The 12,277-nt window shown below is 39.4% G+C and overlaps 1 pseudogene; it reads right to left on the reverse strand.

The window, feature by feature from the left end:
- Positions 1 to 6,128, reverse strand: part of LOC102392632 — a 29,763-nt pseudogene extending 23,635 nt beyond the window's left edge.
- Between the last annotated feature and the right edge of the window lie 6,149 nt (positions 6,129 to 12,277).

Consider the following 12,277-nt stretch of genomic DNA (forward strand, 5'->3'; position numbering starts at 1 on the left):
GGTCCGTTGCAGCTGGTGGCCCATAATCACAGAAAACTAGCCAATCTGATCACACAGACTACAGCCTTGTCTAACTCAATGAAACTAAGCCACGCCATGTGGGGCCACCCAAGATGGGAGGGTCATGGTGGAGAGGTCTGACAGAATGTGGTCCACTGGAGGAGGGAATGGCAAATCACTTCAGTATTCTTGCCTTGAGAACCCCATGAACAGTATGAAAAGGCAAAATGATAGGAAACTGAAAGAGGAACTCCCCGGGATGGTAGGTGCCCAATATGTTACTGGAGATCAGTGGAGAAATAACTCCAGAAAGAATGAAGGGATGGAGCCAAAGCAAAAACAATATCCAGTTGTAGATGTGACTGGTGATAGAAGCAAGGTCCAATGCTGTAAAGAGCAATATTGCATAGGAACCTGAAATGTCAGGTCCATGAATCAAGGCAAACAGGACGTGGTCAAGCAGGACACAGCAAGAGTGAACATTGACATTCTAGGAATCAGCAAACTAAAATTAAAATGGACTGGAATGGGTGAATTTAACTCAGATGACCATTATATCTACTACTGTGGGTAAGAATCCCTTGGAAGAAATGGAGTAGCCATAATGGTCAACCAAAGAGTCTGAAATTCAGTACTTGGATGCAATCTCAAAAACGACAGAATGATCTCTATTCATTTCCAAGGCAAACCATTCAATATCACAGTAATCCAAGTCTATGCCCCAACCAGTAACGCTGAAGAAACTGAAGTTGAATGGTTCTATGAAGACCTCCAAGACCTTTTAGAACTAACACCCAAAAAGATGTCCTTTTCATTACGGGGGACTGGAATGCAAAAGTAGAAGTCAAGAAACACCTGGAGTAACAGGGAAATTTGGCCTTGGAGTATGGAATGAAATAGGGCAAAGGCTAATAGAGTTTTGCCAAGAGAACGCAGTGGTCATAACAAACACTCTCTTCCAACAACATAGAAAAGACTCTACACATGGGCATCACCAGCTGGTCAACGCCGAAATCAGATTGATTATAGTCTTTGCAGCCAAAGGTGGAGAAGCTCTATACAGTCAGCAAAAACAAGACCGGGAGCTGACTGTGGATCAGACCATGAACTCCTTATTGCCAAATTCAGACTGAAATTGAGGAAAGTAGGGAAAACCACTAGACCACTCAGGTATGGCCTAAATCAAATCCCTTATGATTATACAGTGGAAGTGAGAAATAGATTTAAGGGACTAGATCTGATAGATAGAGTGCCTGATGAGCTATGGAATGAGGTTCATGACATTGTACAGGAGACAGGGATCAAGACCATCCCCACGGAAAAGAAATGCAAAAAAGCAAAATGGCTGTCTGGGGAGGCCTTACAAATAGCTGTGAAAAGAAGAGACGAGCAAAGCAAAGGAGAAAAGGAAAGATATAAGCATCTGAATGCAGAGTTCCAAAGAATAGCAAGGAGAGATAAGAAAGCCTTCCTCAGCTATCAATGTAGAGGAAAATAGATCAAAATAGAGGAAAACAACAGAATGGGAAAGACTAGAGATCTCGTCAAGAAAATTAGAGATACCAAGGGAATATTTCATGCAAAGATGGGCACAATAAAGGAAAAAATGGTAAGGACCTAACAAAAGCAGAAGATATTAAGAAGAGGTGGCAAGAATACACAGAAGAACTGTACAAAATAGATCTTCACGACCCAGATAATCACGATGGTGTGATCACTCAGCTAGAGCCAGACATCCTGGAATGTGAAGTCAAGTGGGCCTTAGAAAGCATCACTATGAACAAAGCTAGTGGAGGTGATGGAATTCCAGTTGAGCTATTCCAAATCCTGAAAGATGATGCTGTGAAAGTGCTGCACTCAATATGCCAGCAAATCTGGAAACTCAGCAGTGGCCACAGGACTGGAAATGGTCAGTTTTCACTACAATCCCAAAGAAAGGCAATGCCAAAGAATGCTCAAACTACCACACAATTGCACTCATCTCACACGCTAGTAAAGTAATGCTCAAAATTCTCCAAGCCAGGCTTCAGCAATACGTGAACCATGAACTTTCAGATGTTCAAACTGGTTTTAGAAAAGGCAGAGGAACCAGAGATCAGATTGCCAACATCCGCTGGATCATTGAGAGTTCCAGGAAGGCATCTATTTCGGCTCTATTGCTCTATTGCCAAAGCCTTTGACTGTGTGGATCACAATCAACTGTGGGAAATTCTGAAAGAGATGGGAATACCAGACCACCTGACCTGCCTCTTGAGAAACCTCTATGCAGGTCAGGAAGCAACAGTTAGAACTGGACATGGAACAAACAGACTGGTTCCAAATAGGAAAAGGAGTATGTCAAGGCTGTATATTGTCACCCTGCTTATTTAGCTTATATGCAGAGTACATCATGAGAAACGCTGGGCTGGAAGGAGCACAAGCTGGAATCAAGATTGCCGGGAGAAATATCAATAACCTCAGATGTGCAGGTGACACCATCCTTATGGCAGAAAGTGAAGAGGAATTAAAAAGCCTCTTGATGAAAGTGAAAGAGGAGAGTGAAAAGTTTGGCTTAAAGCTCATCAGTCAGGAAACTAAGATCGTGGCATCTGGTCCCATCACCTCATGGGAAATAGATGGGGAAACAGTGGAAATAATGTCAGACTTTATTTTCTTTTGGCTCCAAAATCAATGCAGATGGTGATTGCAGCCATGGAATTAAAAGATAGTTACTCCTTGGAAGGAAAGTTATGACCAGCCTAGATAACATATTGAAAAGCAGAGACATTACTTTGCCCACAAAGGTCTGTCTAGTCAAGGCTATTGTTTTCCCAGTGGTCATGTATGGATGTGAGAGTTGTACTGTGAAGAAAGCTGAGCGCTGAATAATTGATGTTTTTGAACTGTGGTGTTGGAGAAGACTTTTGAGAGTCCCTTGGACTGCAAGGAGATCCAATCAGTCCATCCTAAAGGAAATCAGTCCTGGGTGTTCATTGGAAGGACTGATGCTGAAGCTGAACTTCAATACTATGGCTGCCTCATGCAAAGAGTTGACTCATTGGAAAAGACCCTGATGCTGGAAGGGATTGGGGGCAGGAGGAGAAGGGGACAACAGAGGATGAGATGGCTGGATGGCATCATCGACTGGATGGACATGAGTTTGAGTGAACTCCAGGAGTTGGTGATGGACAGGGAGGCCTGGCGTGCTGTGATTCATGGGGTCACAAAGTGTCGGACACGACTGAGTGACTGAACTGAAATGAACTGATAGAGCAACTATTGATGAGAAAGATGGAAATCTATCAGAAAAGATATTCAACCAAAGATATAAAGAAGGAATCATAATGGGACACACAGGAAGGGTGGAAATGCAGTATGTGTACCGTGATGTAAAAATTGGTCCAGCTGCGTCTGACGTTTTGCGACCCCATGAACTGTAGCTTACCAGTTTCCTCTGTCCATGGGATTCTCTAGGCAAGAATACTGGAGTGGGTAGCCATTTCTTTCTCCAGGGGATCTTCCAGATGCAGGGATCAAAGCTATGTCTGTTATATCTCCTGCATTGGCAGGTGGGTTCTTTACCATGTGCATTACCTGGGAAGCTCATCACACTACAGTCAGCATCTATACTCCTAAGAGGGCAACCCACAATGAAAGGATAATTACAATTGCAGAGGATCTCCCAAAGGAAAACTGGGTCCAAGTTCCACATGAGATTCTCCAGTCTGGGGGTCCTGAGCCAGGAAAATGATCCCCCAGAACATTTAGCTTTGATGGGCAGGAGAGCTTACTTTCAGGAGAGCCATAGGTTGTTGGAAATAGAGACTTCACTCTTAATGGGTACACACAAATCCTTGAGTGCTCTGGGAGCCAGAGTAGAAGCATTAGTGGCTTGAAAGGGTCAGATACCTGCTAATCTTGCACAGTCTCCCATAGATGCAGGAAGGAAAGGGAGCTAACCTAGGGAACAGTTGTTGGAGGCAGCCATTTTGAGAGCTTGTTCACCACAGAGACCCTGGTGGTGGCAAGGGCCATTTTGGAATCCTCCCTCTAGCTTAGGAGCACTGGGGCCCAGCCCCTCCCAGCAGCTTCTTGGCACAAGCACTGTAAATGCTTCAGGTCAGGCAAATTGCTGGGTGGAGACAGTGCCAACTACACGAGGCAGGGTGCCCTAAGACTGTCTAAGCTCACGACCACCCCAGGACACCACACTGCCCACCACAGCGGCCAGGATCTGACTACACACGCAACAGCATGAACGAGTCTGGAATGTTATGCTTAATGAGATAATTCATACAGAGAAACATGAATAGCCTATGTTATCACATATAGTGGAATTTGAAAAATATAACAAAAGGATTAATATCTCAAAATAGAAACCGATTCACAGATACAAGGAACAAAGCAGTGGTTACCACTGGGAGAGAGAAGGGAGAGGATCAAGATGTGAGAAGAGGATTAAGAGGATAAAGCTATTATGTGCGAAACATAAGCCACAAGGATGTATTGTACAGGACAGGGAACACAGCTAATATTTTATAATAACTTTAAATGGAGTATAATCTATAAAAATTGTGACTCACTGTGCTGTACACTTAAAACTTATACAATATCTTAAGTCAACTATAATAACAGAGAAACCACGAAGGAGCACTATATGTGAGTATTTTTAAGGTAAACGAAAAAATGCAGGATGATATGGCAGTGCTTTAAAAAAAGAAAATAGAACAAGCAATTTAAAATAAAAAAGGTAATAAGTAATAAAAAATATCCAATGGATCACTGAAGAAATAAAAGAAGAAATCAATAAATATATAGAGACAAATGACAATGAAAACACGATGACCCAAAACCTATGGGACACAGGAAAAGCATTTCTAAGAGGGACGTTTATAGTAATACAATCTTACCTCAGGAAATAAGAAAAATCTCAAGTAGACAACCTAACCCTACACCTAAAGTAACTAGAGAAAGAAGAACAAACAAAACCAAAATTAGTAGAAGAAAAGAATTCATAAAGAACAGAAGAAATAAATATAGATAAAACACACACGCACACACACACAAAACAATAGCAAAGATCATTAAAACTAAAAGCTGGTTCTTTGAACATTTAGTTGCTTCCATGTCCTCAGTTCAGTTCAGTCACTCAGTCATGTCCGAATCTTTGGGACTCCACGAATTGCAGCAAGCCAGGCCTCCCTGTCCATCACCAACTCCCAGAGTTCACTCAAACTCACGTCCATCAAGTCGGTGATGCCATCCAGCCATCTCATCCTCTGTCATCCCCTTCCCATCCCGCCTTCAATCTTTCTCAGCATCAGGACCTTTTCAAATAAATCAGTTCTTTGCATCAGGTGGCCAAAGGATTGGAGTTTCAGCTTCAACATCAGTCCTTCCAATGAACATTCAGGACTGATTTCCTTTGGTATGGACTGGTTGGATCTGCTTGCAGGCCAGCAGACTCTCAAAAGTCTTCTCCAATACCACAGTTCAAAAGCATCAATTCTTCGGTGCTCAGCTTTCTTCACAGTCCAACTCTCACATCCATACATGACCACTGGAAAAACCATAGCCTTGACTAGATGGACCATTGTGGGCAAAGTAATGTCTCTGCTTTTTAATATGCTATCTAGGTTGGTTATAGCTTTTCTTTCAAGGAGCAATTGTCTTTTAATTTTATGACTGCAGTCACCATCTGTAGTGATTTTGGAGCCCCCTAAAATAAAGTCTGTCACTGTTTCCACTGTTTCCCCATCTATTTCCCATGAAGTGATGGGACCAGATGCCACCATTTTAGTTTTCTGAATGTGAACTTTAAGCCAAATTTTTCACTCTCCTCTTTCACTTTCACAAGAGGCTCCTTAGTTCCTCTTCACTTTCTACCATAAGGATGGTGTCATCTTCATATCTGAGGTTACTGATATTTCTCCTGGCAATCTTGATTCCAGCTTGTCCTTCATCCAACCCAGCATTTCTCATGATATACTCTGCATATAAGTTAAATAAGCAGGGTGACAATATACAGCCTTGACGTACTCCTTTCCCTATTTGGAATCAGTCTGTTGTTCCATGTCCAGTTCTAACTATTGCTTCCTTACCTGCATACAGATTTCTAAAGAAGCAGATCGGTGGTCTGGTATTCCCATCGCTAGCACAATTTTCCAGTTTGTGGTGATCCACAAAGTCAAAGGTTTTGGCATAGTCGATAAAGCAGAAATAGATGTTTTTCTGGAACTCTCTTGCTTTTTGGATGATCCAATGGATGTTGAAATTAGATCTCTGGTTCTTCTGCCTTTTCTAAAACCAGCTTAAATGTCTGGAAGTTCACAGTTCATGTACTGTTGAAGCCCAGCTTGGAGAATTTTGAGGATTACTTTACCAGCGTGTGAGATGAGTGCAACTGTATGGTAGTTTTAATATTCCTTGGCATTGCCTTTCTTTGGGATTGGAATGAAAACTGACTTTTTCCAGTCCTGTGGACACTGCTAAGTTTTCCTAATTTGCTGGCATATTGAGTGAAGCCCTTTGACAGCATCATCTTTTAGGATTTGAAATAGCTCAACTGGAATTCCATCACCTCCACTAGCTTTATTCTTAGTGATGCTTTCTAAGGCTGACTTGACTTCATATTCCAAGATGTCTGGTTCTAGGTGAGTGATCACATTATCGTGGTTATCTAGATTATGAAGATTTTTCATACAGTTCTTCTGTGTATTCTTGCCACCTCTTCTTAATATCTTCTTTTCTGTTAGGTCCATACAGTTTTTGTCCTTTATCGAGCCCACCTTTGCATGAAATGTTCCCTTGTTACTTCTAATTTTCTTGAAGAGATCTCTAGTCTTTCCCATTCTGTTGTTTTCCTCTATTTCTTTGCATTGGTCACTGAGGAAGGCTTTCTTATCTTTCCTTGCTATTCTTTGGCACTCTGCATTCAAATGGGTATATCTTTCCGTTTCTCCTTTCACTTCTCTTCTTTTCACAGCTATTTGTAAGGCCTCCTCAGACAACCATTTTGCCTTTTTGCATTTCTTTTTCTTGGGAATGGTCTTGATCACAGCCTTTGGTACAATGTCACAAACCCCCATCTATAGCTCTTCAGTCTATCAGATCTAAGCCCATTAATCTATTTGTCACTTCCAATGTATAATCATAAGAGATTTGATTTAGGTCATACCTAAATGCCCTAGTGGTTTTCCCTACTTTGTTCAATTTAAGTCTGAATTTGACATTAAGGAGTTCATGATCTGAGCCACAGTCAACTCCTGATGTTGTTTTTGCTGACTGTATAGAGCTTCTCCATCTTTGGCTGCAAAGAATATAATCAATCTAATTTCGGTGTTGACTATCTGGTGATGTCCATGAGTAGAGTCTTCTCTTGTGTTGTTGGAAGAGGGTGTTTGTGATCACCAGTGCGTTCTCTTGGCAAAACTCTATTAGCCTTTGCCCTGCTTCATTCTGTACTCCAAGGCCAAATTTGCTTGTTACTCCAGGTGTTTCTTGACTTCCTACTTTTGCATTCCAGTCCCCTATAATGAAAAGGACATATTTTTGGGGTGTTAGTTCTAGCAGGTCTCGTAGGTCTTCATAGAACCATTCAGTTTCAGCTTCTTCAGAATTACTGGTCGGGGCATAGACTTGGATTACTGTGATATTGAATGGTTTGCCTGGGAAATGAACAGAGATCATTCTGTCATTTTTCAGATTGCATCCAAGTACTGCATTGTAGACTCTTTTGTTGACTGTGATGGCTAATCCATTTTTTCTAAGGGGTTCTTGCCCACAGTAGTAGATACAATGGCCATCTGAGTTAAATTCACCCATTCCAGTCCATTTTAGTTTGCTGATTCTTAAAATGTCAACATTCACTCTTGTCATCTCCTGTTTGACCACTTCCAATTTGCTTTGGTTCATGGACTTAACATTCCAGGTTCCTATTCAATATTGCTCTTTACAGCATAGAATCTTGCTTCTATCATCAGTCCCATGCACAACTGTGTGTTGGTTAAGGTTTGGCTCTGCCTCTTCATTCTTTCTGGAGTTATTTCTCCACTGACGTCCAGAAGCATAAGGGGCACCTACCAACGTGGGGAGTTCATCTTTGTGTCCTATCTTTTTGCCTTTTCATACCATTCATGGGGTTCTCAAGGCAAGAATACTGACATGGTTTGTCATTTCCTTCTCCAGTGGACACGTTTTGCTTCCACGTCCTAGTTATTGTAAATAGTGTTGCAATGAATATCGAGGTGCATGTCCCTTTTGAATTATGGTTTTCTCAAGGTATAAGCCCAGTAGTAGATTTACTGGGTCATGTAGTAGCTCTATTTTTAATTTTTGAAGGAACCTCCATGCTATTGTCCATAATGGCTGCATCTGTTTACATTCCCATTAACAATGAGATAGAGGGAGTGGAAGGGAAATCCTAGAAAGGGAGTGTGTATATATATATATATATATATATATATACACACACATACATATACAAACAGCCAATTCACTTCATTGTACAGCAGAAACCAACTCAGTATTGTAAAGTAACTACAATCCAATTTTTTTTAAAAAAATAAAACTGATTCTTTGAAAAGATAGACAAATTTGATAAACCTTTAGCCAGACTTAACAAGGAAGAAAAGGGAAAGGGTTTAAACCAATAAAATTAGAAATAAAAAAGAGAAGTGACAACAAACACCACAGAAATAAAAGGATCATAAAAGACTACTATAAAGCAACTATGTGCCAATTAAATGGACAATCTAGAATAGATAAATTATTAGAAAGCTAAAACCTTTCAAAACTGAATCAGGAAGAAATAGAAAAAAATGAATAGACTAATCACAAGCACTGAAATTGAAACTGTGATTTAAAAATGCCCACAAACAAAAGTCTAGGACCATATGACTTCACAGGTAAATTCTATCAAATGTTTAGAAAAGAACTAACACCTATCCTTCTCAAACTCTTCTTAAAAATTACAGAGGAAAAAATACTCCTAAGGTCATTCTACAAGGCCACCATCACCAAAACCAAACAAAGATGACTCAAAAAAGTGAAAATTATAGGCCAATATCACTGATGAACATAGACAAAAAATTCTCAATAAAATACTAGAAAATAAAATTCAACAACATATTAAAAGGATTCTACACCATGATTGAGTGGGATTTATCTCAAGAATACAAAGATTTTTCAGTCTATACAAGTCAACCTTTGTAGTATGCCACATCGACAAATTTAAGAACAAAAGCCCTATGGTCATCTCAATAGATGCAGGAAAAGTTTTTGACTAAATTCAACACCCATTTATGATAAAAACTCTCCAGAAAGTGAGCATAGAGGGTACCTCCCTCAACATAATAAAGGCCATATATGACAAACCCACAGCTAATAACCTTCTCAATGATGAAAAATTGGAACAATTTTCTCTAAGATCAGGAACAAGACAAGTATGTCCACTCGCACATACTTTTATTCAACACAGTTTTGGAAGCCCTAGCTATGGTAATCAGAGAATAAAAGAAATAAAAGGAATACAAATTGGAGCAGAAGTAAAACTGTCACTGTTTGCAGAAGACATATTATACGTAGTAGATCCTAAAGGTGTTACCAGACAACTACTAGAAGTCACCAAGGAATTCAGTAAAGTTGCAGGATACAAAGTCAACACAGAAAATTCTCTTGCATTTATATATACTAACAAAGAAAGGTCAGAAAGAGCAACTAAGGAAACAATCCCATCTGTCATCACATCAAAAAGAATAAAATACTTAGGAATAAACCTACTTAAGGAGGTAAAAGATATGTATTCAGAAAACTGTCAGATGCTGATGAAAGAAATGAATGATGACACAAACACATGGAAATATACACTGTGTTCTTGAATTGAAAGAATCAATATTGTCAAAATGACTACTACACAAAACAATCTATAGATTCAATGCAATCCCTATCAAATTACCAATGTCATTTTTCACATATATAGAACAAAAAAATTTAACATTTTTATGGAGACACAAAATACCCCAAATAGCCAAAGTGATCTTGAGAAAGAAAAACAGAACTGGAGGAATCATGTTCTCTATACTGCAGAGTTTCGGGAATCAAAACAGTACGGTACTAGCATGAAAACAAAAACATAGATCAATAGAATAGGATAGAAAGTCCAGAAATAAAATCTTTCACCTATGGTCAACTAGTCTCTGACAAAGGAGGCAAGAATATACAGTGGAGAAAAGGCAGGCTCCTCAATAAGTGGTGGTGGGGAAAGTGGACAGTTACACATAAAAGAATGAAATTAGAGCACTTTCTAACATCACACATAAAAGTAAACTCAAAGTGGATTAAAGACCTAAGTGTAAGGGTAGATACTAGAAAACTCCTAGAAGAAAACAGGCAGAACACTCTGACATAAATCGCAACAGTATGTTTTTGGATCCATCTCCTAGAATAAGGAAAATAAAAACAAAAATAAGCAAATGAGACCTACTTAAACTTGAAGGCTTTTGCACTGAAGAGGAAACTATAAACAAAGTGAAAAGCAAACTCTCAGAATGGGAGAAAATATTTGCAAATGAAGTGACAGATAAGGGGTTAGTCTCCTAAATATACAAACAGCTCATGCAGCTCAATCAAAAAAGCAAATAATTCAATCAAAAAGTGAGTAGAAGGTCTAAATAGACATTTCTCCGAAGATGGTATACAGATGGCCAAAAAGCACTTGCAAAGATGCTCAACATAGCTAATTATTAAAGAAATGCAAATAAAATCTGCAATGAGGTATCACCTCACAATGGTCAAATGGCCATCAACAAAAAATCTATAACCTATAAATGCTGGAGAGGGTGTGTGTTGAGAAGGAAACCCCCCTATAATGTCGGTGGGAATGTGAATTGGTACAACCACTATGGGGAGCAGTATGGAGGTTTTTTAATAAACTAAAAACTGACATACTGTATGACCCAGTAATCCCACTCCTAGACATATTTACAAAGAAAACCATAGTTAGAAAAGATACATACATCTCAATATTCATTGCAGCACAATTTTTTTCCAGTAGCCAGGACGTGGAGGCAACCTAAATGTCCATCAACAGGGGTATGGATAAAGAAGATGTAGTACATATATACAAGTGAATATTACTCAGTCATAAAAACAAAAATAATGTCATTTGCATCAACATGGATGGACCTGGAGATTATTATACTTAAAGGAAGTAAACTAGACAAAGAAAGACAACTGTTATATGGTATCACTTACATGTGGCATCTAATAAAAATGAAACAAATGAACTTTTTTTTTTTTAAATGAAACAAATTTACAGACCTCAAAATCAAACTTATGGTTACCAAAGGGGAAACAGAGAGGCAAGTGATAGGCTTTCCAGGTAGCTCAGTAGTAAAGAATATGCCTGCCAGTGCAGGAGAATGCAGGAGACACAAGAGATGCAGGTTCAATCCCTGAGTCAGGAAGATTCCCCTGGAGCAGGAAAGGACAACCCACTCCAGTATTCTTGCTGGAGAATTCCATGGACAGAGGAGCCTAGCCTGGCAGGCTACAGCCCATAGGGTTACAAAGAGTCAGACAGGACTGAACACACACACATGCACCAGGGCAAGTGATAAATTAGGAGATTGAGATGAACATATACATACTACTATTCATAAAAAAGATGGTAACAAAGGTGTACTGTATAGCACAGGAACTCTACTCAATATTCTGTAGTAATCCATATGGGAAATAAATCTGAAAAAGAATGGATATATATAATATATATGTGTGTGTGTGTGTGTGCATGTGTGTGTGCATGCTAAGTGACTTTAATTGTGTCTGACTCTTTGCAATCCCAGTGGGCTATAGCCCACCAGGCTATTCTTCAGGTAAGAATACTAGAGTGGGTTGCCATGCCCTCTTCCAGGGGATCTTACTGACCCAGGGATCAAACCTGGGTCTCCTGCATTATAGGCAGATTCTTTAACATCTGAGCCACTAGGGTATATATATATATATATATGGCTGTATATATATGGCCTTTATTGAGAAAATTATTGGAGATCAACTTTATCAGTTTAGAATGACTAGGGAAACAATAGCATAAGAACTTGGAATGAGAATGAAATATTTTAACCATGGAACTAATAATGAGACTAAAACAAATAAGGAGTCCTGGGAGACACAAAATAGATCTAAATTGTATTTTCTCACAGTTTAGAAATAAAGAAGCTAAGGAGATACACTTAAATCCAGTATAATATGAGAGTTGAGCTGAGATCTGAATGGCCTGGGCAAGTGATGATTTGAAGAC

Source organism: Bubalus bubalis, chromosome 13 (genome assembly GCF_019923935.1).
Source record: "Bubalus bubalis isolate 160015118507 breed Murrah chromosome 13, NDDB_SH_1, whole genome shotgun sequence".
Taxonomy (NCBI): Eukaryota; Metazoa; Chordata; class Mammalia; order Artiodactyla; family Bovidae; genus Bubalus; species Bubalus bubalis.